Genomic DNA, 13,264 nt, shown 5'->3' on the forward strand with positions numbered 1-13,264 from the left:
TTTAGAAAAGAGATATTTACAAATTATTTTCCGACAATCCATACGTTTGTGGAGCGTATGTCTGGCTCGTTGGTCTAGGGGCATGATTCTCGCTTAGGATGCGAGAGGTCCCGGGTTCAACTCCCCGACGAGCCCATATTTTTTAACATATTGCATTATGATGCCTGCATTTCAATTCAAGTTATGAAATTCGACAGAAAAACAAAAATAGAATTTCTCACAATTACACTGACCGGGGATTTTGCGACCACATCGGAATGTGCCAACAAGTAGACAATCATGGCAATGAAATGGAGAATTCCCTTCAGTGGAAGGCAGTAAATCACAAATATGGTCACTCGCTATGTCTGTTAGTTTACTCGAAAGTTTAAAGATGAGTTTTTGATTTCGTTTACTGAATCATTACCCTGAAATGGAATTGTATAAAGATTTGCTAAATACTATTTTAAAACTTGTCAATTGAGTCGCAAAACTGAATAAAACTGATTTTTTTATTTCTCTCTAATTCATTAGTCAGAATCGGCTCGTTGGTCTTGGAGTGTGATTCTCGCATTGGGTGCGAGAGGTCTCGGGTTCAAATCCCGGACGAGCCCATAATTTTACCAAATTTATAAAAAATGGCTGCTGAAGATTCGACTTGCATCAATAATGCAACCTTTGAACACTTTTAGAAAAGAGATATTTATAAATTATTTTCCGACAATCCATAAGTTTGTTGAATGTATGTCTGGCTCGTTGGTCTAGGAGCATGATTCTCGCTTAGGGTGCTAGTGGTCTCGGGTTCAACTCCCGGACGAGCCCTTATTTCTTAACATATTGCATTATGATGCCTGCATTTCAATTCAAGTTATGAAATTCGACACTAAAACAAAAATAGAAATTCTCACAATTATACTGACCGGGAATTTTGCGACCACATCGGAATGTGCCAACAAGTAGGCAATCATGGCAATGAAATGGAGTATTCCCTGCAGTGCAAGGCAGTAAATCACAAATATGGTCACTCGCTATGTCTGTTAGTTTACTCGAAAGTTTAAAGATGAGTTTTTGATTTCGTTTACTGAATCATTACCCTGAAATGGAATTGTATAAAGATTTGCTAAATACTATTTTAAAACTTGTCAATTGAGTCGCAAAACTGAATAAAACTGATTTTTTTTAATTTCTCTCCTAACTCATTAGTCAGAATCGGCTCGTTGGTCTAGGGGTATGATTCTCGCTTTGGGTGCGAGAGGTCTCGGGTTCAAATCCCGGACGAGCCCATAATTTTACCAAACTTAGAAAAATAGCTGCTGAAGATTCGACTTGCATAAATAAGGCAACCTTTGCACACTTTTAGAAAAGACATATTTATAAATTATTTTCCGACAATCCATACGTTTGTGGAGCGTATGTCTGCCTCGTTTGTCTAGGGGCATGATTCTCGCTTAGGGTGCAAGAGGTCCCGGGTTCAACTCCCGGACGAGCCCATATTTTTTAACATATTGCATTATGATGCCTGCATTTCAATTCAAGTTATGAAATTCGACAGAAAAACAAAAATAGAAATTCTCACAATTATACTGACCGGGGATTTTGCGACCACATCGGAATGTGCCAACATGTAGACAATCATGGCAATGAAATGCAGAATTCACTGCAGTGCAAGGCAGTAAATCACAAATATGGTCACTCGCTTTGTCTGTTAGTTTACTCGAAAGTTTAAAGATGAGTTTTTGATTTCGTTTACTGAATCATTACCCTGAAATCGAATTGTATAATGATTTGCTAAATACTATTTTAAAACTTGTCAATTGAGTCGCAAAACTGAATAAAACTGATTTTTTTTAATTTCTCTCCTAACTCATTTGTCAGAATCGGCTCGTTGGTCTAGGAGTATGATTCTCGCTTTGGGTGCGAGAGGCCTCGTGTTCAAATCCCGGACGAGCCCGTAATTTTACCAAACTTAGAAAAATGGCTGCTGAAGATTTGACTTGCATCAATAAGGCAACCTTTGAACACTTTTAGAAAAGAGATATTTATAAATTATTTTCCGACAATCCATACGTTTGTTGAATGTATGTCTGGCTCGTTGGTCTAGGGGCATGATTCTCGCTTAGGGTGCGAGAGGTCCCGGGTTCATCTCCCGGACGATTTTTTAACATATTGCATTATGATGCCTGCATTTCAATTCAAGTTATGAAATTCGACACTAAAACAAAAATAGAAATTCTCACAATTATACTGACTGGGAATTTTGCGACCACATCGGAATGTGCCAACAAGTAGACAATCATGGCAATGAAATGGAGTATTCCCTGCAGTGCAAGGCAGTAAATCACAAATATGGTCACTCGCTATGTCTGTTAGTTTACTCGAAAGTTTAAAGATGAGTTTTTGATTTCGTTTACTGAATCATTACCCTGAAATGGAATTGTATAAAGATTTGCTAAATACTATTTTAAAACTTGTCAATTGAGTCGCAAAACTGAATAAAACTGATTTTTTTAATTTCTCTCCTAACTCATTAGTCAGAATCGGCTCGTTGGTATAAGGGTATGATTCTCGCTTTCGGTAAGAGAGGTCTCGGGTTCAAATCCCGGACGAGCACATAATTTTACCAAACTTAGAAAAATGGCTGCTGAAGATTCGACTTGCATCAATAAGGCAACCTTTGCACACTTTCAGAAAAGAGATATTTATAAATTATTTTCCGACAATCCATACGTTTGTGGAGCGTATGTCTGGCTCGTTGGTCTAGGGGCATGATTCTCGCTTAGGGTGCGAGAGGTCCCGGGTTCAACTCCCGGACGAGCCCATATTTTTTATTATATTGCATTATGATGCCTGCATTTCAATTCAAGTTATGAAATTCGACACTAAAACAAAAATAGAAATTCTCACAATTATACTGACCGGGAATTTTGCGACCACATCGGAATGTGCCAACAAGTAGACAATCATGGCAATGAAATGGAGTATTCCCTGCAGTGCAAGGCAGTAAATCACAAATATGGTCACTCGCTATGTCTGTTAGTTTACTCGAAAGTTTAAAGATGAGTTTTTGATTTAGTTTACTGAATCATTACCCTGAAATGGAATTGTATAAGATTTGCTAAATACTATTTTAAAACTTGTCAATTGAGTCGCAAAACTGAATAAAACTGATTTTTTTAAATTTTTCTCCTAACTCATTAGTCAGAATTGACTCGTTGGTTTAGGGGTATGATTCTCGCTTTGGGTGCGAGAGGTCTCGGGTTCAAATCCCAGACGAGCCCACATTTTTTAACATATTGCATTATGATGCCTGCATTTCAATTCAAGTTATGAAATTCGACAGAAAAACAATAATAGAAATTCTCTCAATTATACTGACCGGGGATTTTGCGACCACATCGAAATGTGCCAACAAGTAGACAATAATGGCAATGAAATGGAGAAATCCCTGCAGTGCAAGGCAGTAAATCACAAATATGGTCACTCGCTTTGGCTGTTATTTTTGTCAAAAGTTTAAAGATGAGTTTTTGATTTCGTTTACTGAATCATTACCCTGAAATGGAATTGTATAAAGATTTGCTAAATACTGTTTTAAAACTTGTCAATTGAGTCGCAAAACTAAATAAAACTGATTTTTTTTTAATTTCTCTCCTAACTCATTAGTCAGAATCGGCTCGTTGGTCTAGGGGTATGATTCTCGCTTAGGGTGCGAGAGGTCCCGGGTTAAAATCCCGGACGAGCCCATATTTTTTAACATATTGCATTATGCCTGTATGCCTGCATTTCAATTCAAGTTATGAAATTCGACAGAAAAACAAAAATAGAAATTCTCACAATTATACTGACCGGGGATTTTGCGACCACATCGGAATGTGCCAACAAGTAGACAATCATGGCAATGAAATGGAGAATTCCCTGCAGTGCAAGGCAGTAAATCACAAATATAGTCACTCGCTTTGGCTGTTTACTCGAAATTTAAAGATCAGTTTTTGATTTCGTTTACTGAATCATTACACTGAAATGGAATTGTATAAAGATTTGTTAAATACTATGTTAAAACTTGTCAATTGAGTCGCAAAACTGAATAAAACAGATTTTTTTTAATTTCTCTATAACTCATTAGTCAGAATCGGCTCGTTAGTCTAGGAGTATGATTCTCGCTTTGGGTGCGAGAGGTCTCGGGTTCAAATCCCGGACGAGCCCATAATTTTACCAAAGTTAGAAAAATGGCTGCTGAAGATTCGACTTGCATCAATAAGGCCGCCTTTGAACAGTTTTAGAAAAGAGATATTTATAAATTATTTTCCGAAAACCCATACGATTGTTGAATGTATGTCTGGCTTGTTGGTCTAGGGGCATGATTCTCGCTTAGGGTGCGAGTGGTCCCGGGTTCAACTCCCGGACGAGCCCATATTTTTTAACATATTTCATTATGATGCATGCATTTCAATTCATGTTATGAAATTCAACAGAAAATCAATAATAAAAATTCTCGCAATTATACTGACCGGGGATTTTGCGACCACATCGGAATGTGCCAACAAGTAGACAATCATGGCAATGAAATGGAGAATTCCCTGCAGTGCAAGGCAGTAAATCACAAATATAGTCACTCGCTTTGGCTGTTTACTCGAAATATAAAGATCAGTTTTTGATTTCGTTTACTGAATCATTACACTGAAATGGAATTGTATAAAGATTTGCTAAATACTATTTTATAACTTGTCAATTGAGTCGCAAAACTGAATAAAACTGATTTTTTTTTATTTTCTCTCCTAACTCATTAGTCAGAATCGGCTCGTTGGTCTAGGGGTATGATTCTCGCTTTGGGTGCGATATGTCTCGGGTTCAAATCCCGGACGAGCCCATAATTTTACCAAATTTAGAGAAATGGCTGCTGAAGATTCGACTTGCATCAATAAGGCAACCTTTGCACACTTTTAGAAAAGAGATATTTATAAATTATTTTCCGACAATCCATACGTTTGTTGCATGTATGTCTGGTTTGTTGGTCTAGGGGCATGATTCTTGCTTAGGGTGCGAGAGGTCCCGGGTTCATCTCCCTGACGATTTTTTAACATATTGCATTATGATGCTTGCATTTCAATTCAAGTTATGAAATTCGACACAAAAACAAAAATAGAAATTCTCACAATTATACTGACCGGGAATTTTACGACCACATCGGAATGTCCCAACAAGTAGACAATCATGGCAATGAAATGGAGTATTCCCCGCAGTGCAAGGCAGTAAATCACAAATATGGTCACTCCCTATGTCTGTTAGTTTACTCGATAGTTTAAAGATGAGTTTTTGATTTCGTTTACTGAATCATTACCCTGAAATGGAATTGTATAAATATTTGCTAAATACTATTTTAAAACTTGTCAATTGAGTCGCAAAACTGAATAAAACTGATTTTTTTAATATTTCTCGTAACTCATTAGTCAGAATTGGCTCGTTGGTTTAGTGGTATGATTCTCGCTTTGTGTACGAGAGGTCTCGGCTTCAAATCCCGGACGAGCACACATTTTTTAACATATTGCATTATGATGCATGCATTTCAATTCAAGTTATGAAATTCAACAGAAAATCAATAATAAAAATTCTCGCAATAATACTGACCGGGGATTTTGCGACCACATCGGAATGTGCCAACAAGTAGACAATCATGGCAATGAAATGGAGAATTCCCTGCAGTGGTCACTCGCTTTGTCTGTTAGTTTACTCGAAAGTTTAAAGATGAGTTTTTGATTTCGTTTACTGAATCATTACCCTGAAATGGAATTGTATAATGATTTGCTAAATACTATTTTAAAACTTGTCAATTGAGTCGCAAAACTAATAAAACTGATTTTTTAAAATTTCTCTCCTAACTCATTAGTCAGAATCGGCTCGTTGGTCTAGGGGTATGATTCTCGCTTTGGGTGCGAGTGGTCTCGGGTTCAAATCCCGGACGAGCCCATAATTTTACAAAATTTAGAAAAATGGCTGCTGAAGATTCGACTTGCATCAATAAGGCAACCTTTGAACACTATTAGAAAAGAGATATTTATAAATTATTTTCCGACAATCCATACGTTTGTTGAATGTATGTCTGGCTTGTTGGTCTAGGGGCATGATTCTCGCTTAGGGTGCGTGAGGTCCCGGGTTCAACTCCCGGACGAGCCCATATTTTTAACATATTGCAATATGATGCCTGCATTTCAATTCAAGTTATGAAATTCGACAGAAAATCAATAATAGAAATTCTCACAATTATACTGACCGGGGATTTTGCGACCACATCGGAATGTGCCAAGAAGTAGACAATAATGGCAATGAAATGGAGAATTCCCTGCAGTGCAAGGCAGTAAATCACAAATATGGTCACTCGCTTTGGCTGTTAGTTTACTCGAAAGTTTAAAGATGAGTTTTTAATTTCGTTTACTGAATCATTACCCTGAAATGGAATTGTATAATGATTTGCTAAATACTATTTTAAAACTTGTCAATTGAGTCGCAAAACTGAATAAAACTTATTTTTTTAAATTTCTCTCCTAACTCATTAGTCAGAATCGGCTCGTTGGTCTAGGGGTATGATTTTCGCTTTGGGTGCGAGAAGTCTCGGGGTCAAATCCCGGACGAGCCCATAATTTTACCAAACTTAGAAATATGGCTGCTGAAGATTCGACTTGCATCAATAAGGCAACCTTTGAACACTTTTAGAAAAGAGATATTTATAAATTATTTTCCGACAATCCATACGTTTGTGGAGCGTATGTCTGGCTCGATGGTCTAGGGGCATGATTTTCGCTTAGGGTGCGAGAGGTCACGGGTTCAACTACCGGACGAGCCCATATTTTTTAACATACTGCATTATGATGCCTGCATTTCAATTCAAGTTATGAAATTCGACAGAAAAACAAAAATAGAAATTCTCACAATTATACTGACCGGGGATTTTGCGACCACATCGGAATGTGCCAACAAGTAGACAATCATGGCAATGAAATGGAGAATTCCCTGCAGTGCAAGGCAGTAAATCACAAATATGGTCACTCGCTTTGGTTGTTAGTTTACTCGAAAGTTTAAAGATCAGTTTTTGATTTCGTTTACTGAATCATTACACTGAAATGGAATTGTATAATGATTTGCTAAATACTATTTTAAAACTTGTCAATTGAGTCGCAAAACTAATAAAACTGATTTTTTAAAATTTCTCTCCTAACTCATTAGTCAGAATCGGCTCGTTGGTATAAGGGTATGATTCTCGCTTTGGGTGCGAGAGGTCGCGGGTTCAAATCCCGGACGAGCTCATAATTTTACCAAACTTAGAAAAATGGCTGCTGAAGATTCGACTTGCATCAATAAGGCAACCTTTGCACACTTTTAGAAAAGAGATATTTATAAATTATTTTCCGACAATACATACGTTTGTTGAATGTATGTCTGGCTTGTTGGTCTAGGGGCATGATTCTCGCTTAGGGTGCGAGAGGTCCCGGGTTCAACTCCCGGACGAGCCCATAATTTTTAACATATTGCATTATGATGCCTGCATTTCAATTCAAGTTATGAAATTCGACAGAAAAAACAATAATAGAAATTCTCACAATTATACAGACCGGGGATTTTGCGACCACATCGGAATGTGCCAACAAGTAGACAATAATGGCAATGAAATGGGGAATTCCCTGCAGTGCAAGGCAGTAAATCACAAATATGGTCACTCGCTTTGGCTGTTAGTTTTCTCGAAAGTTTAAAGATGAGTTTTTAATTTCGTTTACTGAATCATTACCCTGAAATGGAATTGTATAAAGATTTGCTAAATACTATTTTAAAACTTGTCAATTGAGTCGCAAAACTGAATAAAACTGTTTTTTTTATTTCTCTCCTAACTCATTAGTCAGAATCGGCTCGTTGGTATAAGGGTATGGTTCTCGCTTTGGGTGCGAGAGGTCGCGGGTTCAAATCCCGGACGAGCCCATAATTTTACCAAACTTAGAAAAATGGCTGCTGAAGATTCGACTTGCATCAATAAGGCAACCTTTGCACACTTTTAGAAAAGAGATATTTATAAATTATTTTCCGACAATCCATACGTTTGTTGAATGTATGTCTGGCTTGTTGGTCTAGGGGCATGATTCTCGCTTAGGGTGCGAGAGGTCCCGGGTTCAACTCCCGGACGAGCCCATAATTTTTAACATATTGCATTATGATGCCTGCATTTCAATTCAAGTTATGAAATTCGACAGAAAAAACAATAATAGAAATTCTCACAATTATACTGACCGGGGATTTTGCGACCACATCGGAATGTGCCAACAAGTAGACAATAATGGCAATGAAATGGGGAATTCCCTGCAGTGCAAGGCAGTAAATCACAAATATGGTCACTCGCTTTGGCTGTTAGTTTTCTCGAAAGTTTAAAGATGAGTTTTTAATTTCGTTTACTGAATCATTACCCTGAAATGGAATTGTATAAAGATTTGCTAAATACTATTTTAAAACTTGTCAATTGAGTCGCAAAACTGAATAAAACTGTTTTTTTTATTTCTCTCCTAACTCATTAGTCAGAATCGGCTCGTTGGTATAAGGGTATGGTTCTCGATTTGGGTGCGAGAGGTCGCGGGTTCAAATCCCGGACGAGCCCATAATTTTACCAAACTTAGAAAAATGGCTGCTGAAGATTCGACTTGCATCAATAAGGCAACCTTTGCACACTTTTAGAAAAGAGATATTTATTCTCGCTTAGGGTGCGAGAGGTCCCGGGTTCAACTCCCGGACGAGCCCATATTTTTTAACATACTGCATTATGATGCCTGCATTTCAATTCAAGTTATGAAATTCGACAGAAAAACAAAAATAGAAATTCTCACAATTATACTGACCGGGGATTTTGCGACCACATCGGAATGTGCCAACAAGTAGACAATCATGGCAATGAAATGGAGAATTCCCTGCAGTGCAAGGCAGTAAATCACAAATATGGTCACTCGCTTTAGTTGTTAGTTTACTCGAAAGTTTAAAGATGAGTTTTTGATTTCGTTTACTGAATCATTACCCTGAAATGGAATTGTATAATGATTTGCTAAATACTATTTTAAAACTTGTCAATTGAGTCGCAAAACTAATAAAACTGATTTTTTAAAATTTCTCTCCTTACTCATTAGTCAGAATCGGCTCGTTGGTCTAGAGGTTTGATTCTCGCTTTGGGTGCGAGAGGTCCCGGGTTCAACTCCCTGACGAGCCCATAATTTTTAACATATTGCATTATGATGCCTTCATTTCAATTCAAGTTATGAAATTCGACAGAAAAACAATAATAGAAATTCCCACAATTATACTGACCGGGGATTTTGCGACCACATCGGAATGTGCCAACAAGTAGCCATAATTTTACCAAACTTAGAAAAATGGCTGCTGAAGATTCGACTTGCATCAATAAGGCAACCTTTGAACACTTTTAGAAAAGAGATATTTATAAATTATTTTCCGACAATCCATACGTTTGTTGAATGTATGTCTGGCTTGTTGGTCTAGGGGCATGATTCTCGCTTAGGGTGCGAGAGGTCCCTGGTTCAACTGCCGGACGAGCCCATAATTTTTAACATATTGCATTATGATGCCTGCATTTCAATTCAAGTTATGAAATTCGACAGAAAAACAATAATAGAAATTCTCACAATTATACTGACCGGGGATTTTGCGACCACATCGGAATGTGCCAACAAGTAGACAATAATGGCAATGAAATGGGGAATTCCCTGCAGTGCAAGGCAGTAAATCACAAATATGGTCACTCGCTTTGGCTGTTAGTTTTCTCGAAAGTTTAAAGATGAGTTTTTAATTTCGTTTACTGAATCATTACCCTGAAATGGAATTGTATAAAGATTTGCTAAATACTATTTTAAAACTTGTCAATTGAGTCGCAAAACTGAATAAAACTGATTTTTTTTATTTCTCTCCTAACTCATTAGTCAGAATCGGCTCGTTGGTATAAGGGTATGATTCTCGCTTTGGGTGCGAGAGGTCGCGGGTTCAAATCCCGGACGAGCCCATAATTTTACCAAACTTAGAAAAATGGCTGCTGAAGATTCGACTTCCATCAATAAGGCAACCTTTGCACACTTTTAGAAAAGAGATATTTATAAATTATTTTCCGACAATCCATACGTTTGTGGAGCGTATGTCTGGCTCGTTGGTCTAGGGGCATGATTCTCGCTTAGGGTGCGAGAGGTCCCGGGTTCAACTCCCGGACGAGCCCATAATTTTTAACATATTGCATTATGATGCCTGCATTTCAATTCAAGTTATGAAATTCGACAGAAAAAACAATAATTGAAATTCTCACAATTATACTGACCGGGGATTTTGCGACCACATCGGAATGTGCCAACAAGTAGACAATAATGGCAATAAAATGGGAAATTCCCTGCAGTGCAAGGCAGTAAATCACAAATATGGTCACTCGCTTTGGCTGTTAGTTTTCTCGAAAGTTTAAAGATGAGTTTTTAATTTCGTTTACTGAATCATTACCCTGAAATGGAATTGTATAAAGATTTGCTAAATACTATTTTAAAACTTGTCAATTGAGTCGCAAAACTGAATAAAACTGATTTTTTTTATTTTTCTCCTAACTCATTAGTCAGAATCGGGTCGTTGGTATAAGGGTATGGTTCTCGCTTTGGGTGCGAGAGGTCGCTGGTTCAAATCCCGGACGAGCCCATAATTTTACCAAACTTAGAAAAATGGCTGCTGAAGATTCGACTTGCATCAATAAGACAACCTTTGCACACTTTTAGAAAAGAGATATTTATAAATTATTTTCCGACAATCCATACGTTTGTGGAGCGTATGTCTGGCTCGTTGGTCTAGGGGCATGATTCTCGCTTAGGGTGCGAGAGGTCCCGGGTTCAACTCCCGGACGAGCCCATATTTTTTAACATACTGCATTATGATGCCTGCATTTCAATTCAAGTTATGAAATTCGACAGAAAAAGAAAAATAGAAATTCTCACAATTATACTGACCGGGGATTTTGCGACCACATCGGAATGTGCCAACAAGTAGACAATCATGGCAATGAAATGGAGAATTCCCTGCAGTGCAAGGCAGTAAATCACAAATATGGTCACTCGCTTTGGTTGTTAGTTTACTCGAAAGTTTAAAGATGAGTTTTTGATTTCGTTTACTGAATCATTACCCTGAAATGGAATTGTATAATGATTTGCTAAATACTATTTTAAAACTTGTCAATTGGGTCGCAAAACTAATAAAACTGATTTTTTAAAATTTCTCTCCTAACTCATTAGTCAGAATCGGCTCGTTGGTCTAGGGGTATGATTCTCGCTTTGGGTGCGAGAGGTCTCGGGTTCAAATCCCGGACGAGCCCCTAATTTTACCAAATTTAGAAAAATGGCTGCTGAAGATTCGACTTGCATCAATAAGGCAACCTTTGAACTCTTTTAGAAAAGAGATATTTATAAATTATTTTCCGACAATCCATACGTTTGTTGAATGTATGTCTGGCTTGTTGGTCTAGGGGCATGATTCTCGCTTAGGGTGCGAGAGGTCCCGGGTTCAACTCCCGGACGAGCCCATAATTTTTAACATATTGCATTATGATGCCTGCATTTCAATTCAAGTTATGAAATTCGACAGAAAAAACAATAATTGAAATTCTCACAATTATACTGACCGGGGATTTTGCGACCACATCGGAATGTGCCAACAAGTAGACAATAATGGCAATGAAATGGGGAATTCCCTGCAGTGCAAGGCAGTAAATCACAAATATGGTCACTCGCTTTGGCTGTTAGTTTTCTCGAAAGTTTAAAGATGAGTTTTTAATTTCGTTTACTGAATCATTACCCTGAAATGGAATTGTATAAAGATTTGCTAAATACTATTTTAAAACTTGTCAATTGAGTCGCAAAACTGAATAAAACTGATTTTTTTTTATTTCTCTCCTAACTCATTAGTCAGAATCGGCTCGTTGGTATAAGGGTATGGTTCTCGCTTTGGGTGCGAGAGGTCTCGGGTTCAAATCCCGGACGAGCCCATAATTTTACCAAACTTAGAAAAATGGCTGCTGAAGATTCGACTTGCATCAATAAGACAACCTTTGCACACTTTTAGAAAAGAGATATTTATAAATTATTTTCCGACAATCCATACGTTTGTGGAGCGTATGTCTGGCTCGTTGGTCTAGGGGCATGATTCTCGCTTAGGGTGCGAGAGGTCCCGGGTTCAACTCCCGGACGAGCCCATAATTTTTAACATATTGCATTATGATGCCTGCATTTCAATTCAAGTTATGAAATTCGACAGAAAAACAATAATAGAAATTCTCACAATTATACTGACCGGGGATTTTGCGACCACATCGGAATGTGCCAACAAGTAGACAATAATGGCAATGAAATGGGGAATTCCCTGCAGTGCAAGGCAGTAAATCACAAATATGGTCACTCGCTTTGGCTGTTAGTTTTCTCGAAAGTTTAAAGATGAGTTTTTAATTTCGTTTACTGAATCATTACCCTGAAATGGAATTGTATAAAGATTTGCTAAATACTATTTTAAAACTTGTCAATTGAGTCGCAAAACTGAATAAAACTGATTTTTTTTATTTCTCTCCTAACTCATTAGTCAGAATCGGCTCGTTGGTATAAGGGTATGATTCTCCCTTTGGGTGCGAGAGGTCGCGGGTTCAAATCCCGGACGAGCCCATAATTTTACCAAACTTAGAAAAATGGCTGCTGAAGATTCGACTTCCATCAATAAGGCAACCTTTGCACACTTTTAGAAAAGAGATATTTATAAATTATTTTCCGACAATCCATACGTTTGTGGAGCGTATGTCTGGCTCGTTGGTCTAGGGGCATGATTCTCGCTTAGGGTGCGAGAGGTCCCGGGTTCAACTCCCGGACGAGCCCATAATTTTTAACATATTGCATTATGATGCCTGCATTTCAATTAAAGTTATGAAATTCGACAGAAAAAACAATAATTGAAATTCTCACAATTATACTGACCGGGGATTTTGCGACCACATCGGAATGTGCCAACAAGTAGACAATAATGGCAATAAAATGGGAAATTCCCTGCAGTGCAAGGCAGTAAATCACAAATATGGTCACTCGCTTTGGCTGTTAGTTTTCTCGAAAGTTTAAAGATGAGTTTTTAATTTCGTTTACTGAATCATTACCCTGAAATGGAATTGTATAAAGATTTGCTAAATACTATTTTAAAACTTGTCAATTGAGTCGCAAAACTGAATAAAACTGATTTTTTTTATTTTTCTCCT

The 13,264-nt window shown here is 37.6% G+C and overlaps 14 non-coding genes across 14 annotated transcripts; all 14 read left to right on the plus strand.

The window, feature by feature from the left end:
• The first annotated feature begins 1,190 nt into the window (after positions 1 to 1,190).
• Positions 1,191 to 1,262, plus strand: TRNAP-UGG (transfer RNA proline (anticodon UGG)). The gene has a single exon. It is a non-coding gene; the product is annotated as a tRNA-Pro (tRNA).
• Positions 1,263 to 2,725: 1,463 nt separating this feature from the next.
• TRNAP-AGG (transfer RNA proline (anticodon AGG)) lies at positions 2,726 to 2,797 on the plus strand. Its single transcript has one exon. It is a non-coding gene; the product is annotated as a tRNA-Pro (tRNA).
• An 850-nt stretch (positions 2,798 to 3,647) lies between these two features.
• Positions 3,648 to 3,719, plus strand: TRNAP-AGG (transfer RNA proline (anticodon AGG)). The gene has a single exon. It is a non-coding gene; the product is annotated as a tRNA-Pro (tRNA).
• Positions 3,720 to 4,107: 388 nt separating this feature from the next.
• On the plus strand, positions 4,108 to 4,179 carry TRNAP-UGG (transfer RNA proline (anticodon UGG)). Its single transcript has one exon. It is a non-coding gene; the product is annotated as a tRNA-Pro (tRNA).
• Positions 4,180 to 4,314: 135 nt separating this feature from the next.
• Positions 4,315 to 4,386, plus strand: TRNAP-AGG (transfer RNA proline (anticodon AGG)). Its single transcript has one exon. It is a non-coding gene; the product is annotated as a tRNA-Pro (tRNA).
• Positions 4,387 to 5,868: 1,482 nt separating this feature from the next.
• On the plus strand, positions 5,869 to 5,940 carry TRNAP-UGG (transfer RNA proline (anticodon UGG)). Its single transcript has one exon. It is a non-coding gene; the product is annotated as a tRNA-Pro (tRNA).
• A 1,469-nt stretch (positions 5,941 to 7,409) lies between these two features.
• On the plus strand, positions 7,410 to 7,481 carry TRNAP-AGG (transfer RNA proline (anticodon AGG)). Its single transcript has one exon. It is a non-coding gene; the product is annotated as a tRNA-Pro (tRNA).
• Positions 7,482 to 8,076: 595 nt separating this feature from the next.
• TRNAP-AGG (transfer RNA proline (anticodon AGG)) lies at positions 8,077 to 8,148 on the plus strand. Its single transcript has one exon. It is a non-coding gene; the product is annotated as a tRNA-Pro (tRNA).
• Positions 8,149 to 10,150: 2,002 nt separating this feature from the next.
• TRNAP-AGG (transfer RNA proline (anticodon AGG)) lies at positions 10,151 to 10,222 on the plus strand. Its single transcript has one exon. It is a non-coding gene; the product is annotated as a tRNA-Pro (tRNA).
• A 596-nt stretch (positions 10,223 to 10,818) lies between these two features.
• Positions 10,819 to 10,890, plus strand: TRNAP-AGG (transfer RNA proline (anticodon AGG)). The gene has a single exon. It is a non-coding gene; the product is annotated as a tRNA-Pro (tRNA).
• A 388-nt stretch (positions 10,891 to 11,278) lies between these two features.
• TRNAP-UGG (transfer RNA proline (anticodon UGG)) lies at positions 11,279 to 11,350 on the plus strand. The gene has a single exon. It is a non-coding gene; the product is annotated as a tRNA-Pro (tRNA).
• Positions 11,351 to 11,485: 135 nt separating this feature from the next.
• TRNAP-AGG (transfer RNA proline (anticodon AGG)) lies at positions 11,486 to 11,557 on the plus strand. The gene has a single exon. It is a non-coding gene; the product is annotated as a tRNA-Pro (tRNA).
• A 597-nt stretch (positions 11,558 to 12,154) lies between these two features.
• Positions 12,155 to 12,226, plus strand: TRNAP-AGG (transfer RNA proline (anticodon AGG)). Its single transcript has one exon. It is a non-coding gene; the product is annotated as a tRNA-Pro (tRNA).
• Positions 12,227 to 12,821: 595 nt separating this feature from the next.
• TRNAP-AGG (transfer RNA proline (anticodon AGG)) lies at positions 12,822 to 12,893 on the plus strand. The gene has a single exon. It is a non-coding gene; the product is annotated as a tRNA-Pro (tRNA).
• Positions 12,894 to 13,264: the final 371 nt, after the last annotated feature.

The sequence above is a fragment of the Saccoglossus kowalevskii genome, chromosome 22, assembly GCF_978046115.1.
Source record: "Saccoglossus kowalevskii chromosome 22, keSacKowa6.1, whole genome shotgun sequence".
Classification (NCBI taxonomy): Eukaryota; Metazoa; Hemichordata; class Enteropneusta; family Harrimaniidae; genus Saccoglossus; species Saccoglossus kowalevskii.